This window comes from Heptranchias perlo, chromosome 38, assembly GCF_035084215.1.
Source record: "Heptranchias perlo isolate sHepPer1 chromosome 38, sHepPer1.hap1, whole genome shotgun sequence".
Lineage (NCBI taxonomy): Eukaryota > Metazoa > Chordata > Chondrichthyes > Hexanchiformes > Hexanchidae > Heptranchias > Heptranchias perlo.
Genome location: NC_090362.1, coordinates 12,315,498 through 12,321,497, shown reverse-complemented (window position 1 = coordinate 12,321,497; position 6,000 = coordinate 12,315,498).

Genomic DNA, 6,000 nt, shown 5'->3' with positions numbered 1-6,000 from the left:
GCCAAGGACCCGTGGGGACAGTCCCCAGCAGTTAGTTGGTGGGGGGGGGGGGGGAAAGCTCAGGGTTGCAATCGGGAGGGTGGAAGGCTGAAAGGTCTGGGCCGCAATCGGGGGGGGTGGGGGGGAGGGGGGGGGAAGTGGGGGGGGGGGGGTCTTGCCGTGATCGAGAGGGGAGGGGGTTGGTCAGGCACAAGGGAAGCCCAAGACCTCCCTGTGAGGCCCGGAGGAGAACTCCTCCCCCCCCCCCGACCCCGGCCCAGAAGAAAACCTGAAAAAATAAATTTACCTTCTGAGCCTCTTCTGGCCCAGGATCCGTCTCCGGGTAGGTTTGGCCTGATGGGGAAGCCGACACTGCCCCCTCTCCTCTCATCCGCTCAGGCTGAGAATACACTTCGGGTCCTCATGACATCATCGGACCCAATCGGCATATTTGAAAGAGGACCCTGCTTCCTTCCTGTGGGTCGCCTACTCAAAAGAACGGGTTATTATCGGGACACGACAGGAAGGAAGCGGGGTCGGTGGGGGTAAGTGACTGCCGTCACTTTAACTGCTCCCCCACCGCCCGGTTAAAGTCGGGGCCCCAATACTGACTTCCCACCCTGGATCTCCACTGCAATGATTTTCTTCTGTCTCGCTTTTTTCTGTTGCAGTGGAATTGGTCCTATTCACTCTTGCACAAAATAACAAAAAAAGCCGATCAGGATTTAATCAGTGAGAACATGTATGTGCGAGCAAAAGAGAGAGAGATTTGCGTTGTGCCACTATAATTTTCAGTGAGGTCAGTAAGGATTCAATACGTTCTTGCTCTTCATCCTTGCTTCTGACTTGGCGCCTGTGTGATTCTGTGGTTATTCTGGGTCAGGCAGGTCGGCAACAGGAGGACTGTAGCTGGGCTCTGTGTGCCTGGGCTAGCAATGGGAAGAATGAGCTGGGATTCCTGCTGCTTTCCAGTGACCCCTGTGAGAAGTACATGTGCCAACATTGGGTGAGAACAGGATTGCGTGTGGCTGTCAGCTGTGGCTCAGTGGGTAACACTCTCACCTCTGAGTTAGAAGGTCATGGGTTCCAACTCCCCCACCCCCCCTTCCAGGAGACCTGAGCACAAAATCCAGGCTGACACTCCCAGTGCAGCACGAGGGAGTATTGCACTGTCGGAGTGGGCCGTCTTACCGCTCAGCTGGATGTAAAAGTTCCCACGGCCACTTTTACAAAGAAGAGCAGGGGAGCTCCCCCCTCTGTCTTGGTTAATATTTATCCCTCACTAAAACAAATTATCTGGTCAAAAGCAAAATACTGCAGATGCTGGAAATCTGAAATAAAAACCGAAAATGCTGGAAATACTCAGCGGGCCAGGCAACATCTGAGGAAAGAGAAAGAGAGTCAATGTTTCAGGTTGGTGATGAAAGATCTTCGACCTGAAACGTTAACTCTGTTTCTCTCTCCATAGATGCTGCCTGACCTGCTGAGTATTTCCAGCATTTTCTGTTTATATTTCAGAGTATTTGGTCATTATCTCATTGCTGTTTGTGGGAGCTTGCTGTGCGTAAATTGGCTGCTGCGTTTCCTACATTATGATAGTGACTACACTTCAAAATTAATTCATTGGCTGTAAAGCACTTTGGGACGACCTCAGGTCATGAAAGGCGCTATATAAATGCAAGTTCTCTCTTTCTTTATGATCGAGTAGCCTGCCAGTATTTGCAAGCATGAAGAATGTTCCCTTTTGCGAGGTACAGGAGGGCAGTTGGCACCCACGGAACTGTAGTACAGTAACAGTCAGTGCCTTTGGGAAGGCACAGAAAAAATTAGGAGCAATTAAGTGTGAATGAAAATTATAATAGAAATGGGAAGACAAATATTTCACTTTTATATTACTGAGAACAACAGTGAAGGAGATGATAGAGAAACCTGAGCAGGAAGGAAGGCCATTGGATCTCATTCAAGGTTTTCCTCATTTATTCATTTTATGATTACATTTTTATTCAAGTGTAGATGAAACAACAGAGACTGTGAACCAACACAGCAAAACAGTCCAGCTACAAACAGTTCCATAATGTAATTAAAAGGGTTCTGATAAATGCTGGGAACTCTTTTATAACTGTAATAAATGAGAAATAAAAGGAACAGTGCATTAGATACTTCAATATTCTTTAGCAAGGCAGACTGTATCGACTGGGGACTATTCCCAGGATTATATGCCTTTTATTATCGGAAATGATTAATTTCAAAGAAATGTTTGGGATCCCAAAGAAAGTCTGAACTTGGAACATGTGGGGAATCCAGGAAAGGAGCCTGTGCTTTGCTCTGTACAATTCTCTGGGGTGTAAATTCGTCGGCGCCCAGTTTCGGTGCGGGCAGAACGTGGGCCTGAACCAGGAAGCCTGAGGCCGGCCTGATATTGGGCCCACGGGCCTAACTTATATTAATAGGGTGAGCTGCTGGAGCCTGTTGTGCCTCCACAGGCCGCTTGACCATTTGAAGAAGGCCAGCAGAGGCCCGAAGGCAAATCCTGGGGATTGGGGGTGGGGGTGGAGTGGCAACAGGGAGGGTGATCGGGATACTGTTAAGTCGGGGGCCACTCCTGCTCCTTCTTGCTCCACAGGAACTCCTCGAATTTAGCAGATGGAGCCAGAAACAGGCACTGGGCCCCATAAATACATATGTAAGGGGCCTAATGCCTGTTCTAGGCGGCCGCCTAGGAAGCCTGAAAAATTGCCCGACCCAAGATTGGGTCCATTGTCTTTCAGGCGTCCTTTGGACGCAGGACGTTAGTCCAGAAAATTTACCCTTGTTGCACCCATTTCACACCCATGAAAAGGACGCAACAAGGTCAGATTTCTATCCCTCTGTATTGTGTCCAGAAACCTGATCTTTTTGAGGACAATGGCCCCAATTTTCGTATCCATTGCACCTCATAAACTGGCAAACACCGGGTGTAAAGGACCGGAAGAAGTTAATATCTCTGCCCCATTTGTGAATTGCATGCATTTCCGCCCAGCATTTCAGCCCCATCTGCCTTCTCAGGTGGACGTAAAAGATCCCATGGCATTATTCAAAGAAAAGCAGTGGAGTTGTACTCGGTGTCCTGGTCAACCTTCAACCAATATCACTAAAACAGACTGTCTGGTCATTTATCTCATTGATGTTTGTGGGACCTTGCTGTGCGCAAATTGGCTGCCGCGTTTCCTACATTACAACAGTGACTACGCTTCACAAGTGCTTAATTGGCTGTAAAGTGCTTTGGGACATCCTGAGGTCATGAAAGATGCTATATAAATGCAAGTTCTTTTTTTATAGGCTCCAAGTCAGGAGAGAGCCAGATAAAGAGCTGTGCCAGCTACTGCAGGGACAGCTGCAGCTATGATGCAGCATGGGACTGGAGCAGGGCCTGTGCAGTGCGTTTGTTGATGAATTTGGGAGTGACAAGGGAGGGGCACAGTTACACTGCCTTGTGTTAGCAAACACTGACATGCTGAGCGAGATGTGAAAACGCTGAGTGTCAGTGGGAAACGCTTATGGTTGGCGTATAGGCGCCTCAGTCCCAACCTCATTAGAGCACTGCCTATTGCACCAGTCTGAAGATGCAGCGTTTTTTTGGATCTTCACGCAGATCAGTTTTCAAAATCTTTTTTACGTAAATATTCCAACATTATTTTCACTGTTGCTCTTCTGTCGATCTCTGCCTGCCACCCACATCCCTCGGTGGGCAGGATGGGCAGTGCCCCACTCTGTGGCCCTGTGGTCAAAGTCTCAATGTCACTGGCTGCATAAAAGCAAGCCAGTGGGTTGAGGGGCGAACTCTCCCTTCTGTGGGAAGCAGCTGGCCTCTGCTTTCCACCTCCTCATGACAGAACACAGATCAGGAACACATCGGGAATTCTCTCATTCAACGATGCTCCAGTTGCAATTCCAGTGTGCATCCTGCCCAAGTCGTTTGGGTTTTCTCCCTGCTTAACAAGTAACAATGGTTTCTGAAGTCACTCCTAGTTGGTGTGAAATTGTGATATAGAATAGAATCATGGAATCATACAGCACAGAAGGAGGCCATTCGGCCCATTGTGCCTGTGCCAGCTCTTTGGAAGAGCTATCCAATTAGTCCCACTTCCCCTGCTCTTTCCCATAGCCCTGCAAATTTCTCCTTTTTAAGTATTTATCCAATTCCCTTTTGAAAGTTCCTATTGAATCTGCTTCCACCACCCTTTCAGGCAGTGCATTCCGGATCGTAACAATTCATAGGAATGATGCAGATTTTATGGAGATCGCGCTGTCCTGACCCGGACGTGTCCTTGAGTTGGATGTGTTGTGCGGCCCAGATGGGCTAAATGCCGCTCCAGCACCTAAATCCCAGGTGGAGTGGATCACAGTACCTGAAGCTGCAGAAAAATGCAATCTCAGTAGCTGTGGAAATTGTGCTGTTAAAAGCCGGCAGAGCATATCAAAAAGAGACATTCCATTCACAAACGCAGCAGAGAGGGAGTGAGCCAAAACACATTACATGCAGAATTGTGATGCCTGGGAGTGAGTAATTTGGTTCTAATTTACTCTTGGGATTTAGACTGCACCATAAACCCTGACAGCAGAACTTGCATGGATCATGATATCTCCTGGAGTCAGAGATTAAACAAGCATTATACACACTCTGCCTTCCACAATGTTTATACAATATGTGTTATGGCCTCAATCAAACGGAATCAGGGCTATTGCCAGTTATAGGCAGAGCTGAAGTTACCTTGATTTAAGACTGGGAGATGTAATTGGGATCTGATCACTGCAGAATACCGTCACATGATTCACACCAGGGTTAGAACGTCACAGAGTGGGGAAGATATTCAAACTGCTCACAGAAACCTACCATTCCCTCAACACTGTATTCAATTGCCTCTTGAATGATTCCAGAGTTTTTGCCTCCACTTCCAATCCAGAGACCGTTCCGGATACTGATCACTCTGTGTGTGAAAGAGATTCCTGACATAAGTCCTGAACTTGCCTTTTACTACTTTGTGCTTTGTTTTGAGTTGTGGTAATACTCAAGATGAACCTTTTCTATTCCACTTATTATCTTGTATACCTTTATCAGGTCCCCTCTCACTCACCTGCTTTTAAGTTCAAGTTTGTCTAGTTTGTCAAGTTTGTTCATATACTGTATTCGCTGCTCACAATGCGGCCTCCTCTACACTGGGGAGACCAAATGCAGGTTGGGTGATCGCTTTGCTGAATACCTCTGCTCTGTCCACACGCATGACCCTGACCTGCCAGTCGCTTGCCATTTTAATTCCCCGTTCCAGCCTACTCTGACCTCTCTGTCCTTGGCCTCGTACACTGTTCCAATGAAGCTCAACGTAAGCTCGAGGAACAGCACTTCATCTTTCACTTAGGCACTTTACAACCTTCCGGACTCAACATTGATTTCAATAACTTTAGATCATAACCACTGCTCCCATTTTTTTGGACAGCAAGTGCTGGTAATGGTTCTGCTGTTGCCATTTACAGCTACTCCTGACCAATCTATTGTTTCTTAACTTTGTCCCATTCCCACCCTCCTTGCCTTGCACCACCATCCCTTTTGTCATTTAATCACTCTTGCCCTCTACCCTATCAGAGACCTTCCCTTTTGTTCTTTCCTCCCCTCCCTCCCTCCCTCCCCGCCTTTTTAAGCAAGCTCTTGCTTGCTTAAAAACTGTTAACTCTTCAACATCTGATGGAACGTCTTTGACCTGAAACGTTAACTCTGTTTCTTTCTCCACAGATGCTGCCTGACTTGCTAAGCTTTTCCAGTATTTTTCTGTTTTTATTTCAAGTTTGCCTAACATTTCTTCATAACTCCGTCCCTCTGACACTGGGGATCAGCCCCCTTACCTTTCTCCTCATTACTTCTAGGGTTAGGATGTTTCTCTTGTGTCTCAGTGAGCAGAATTGAATGCATTGTTCAAGGTGCAGCCTGCCCAGAGCACTATACCAGCTACAGCATAATGGCCTCAAACTTAGATTGGCAATATAGCT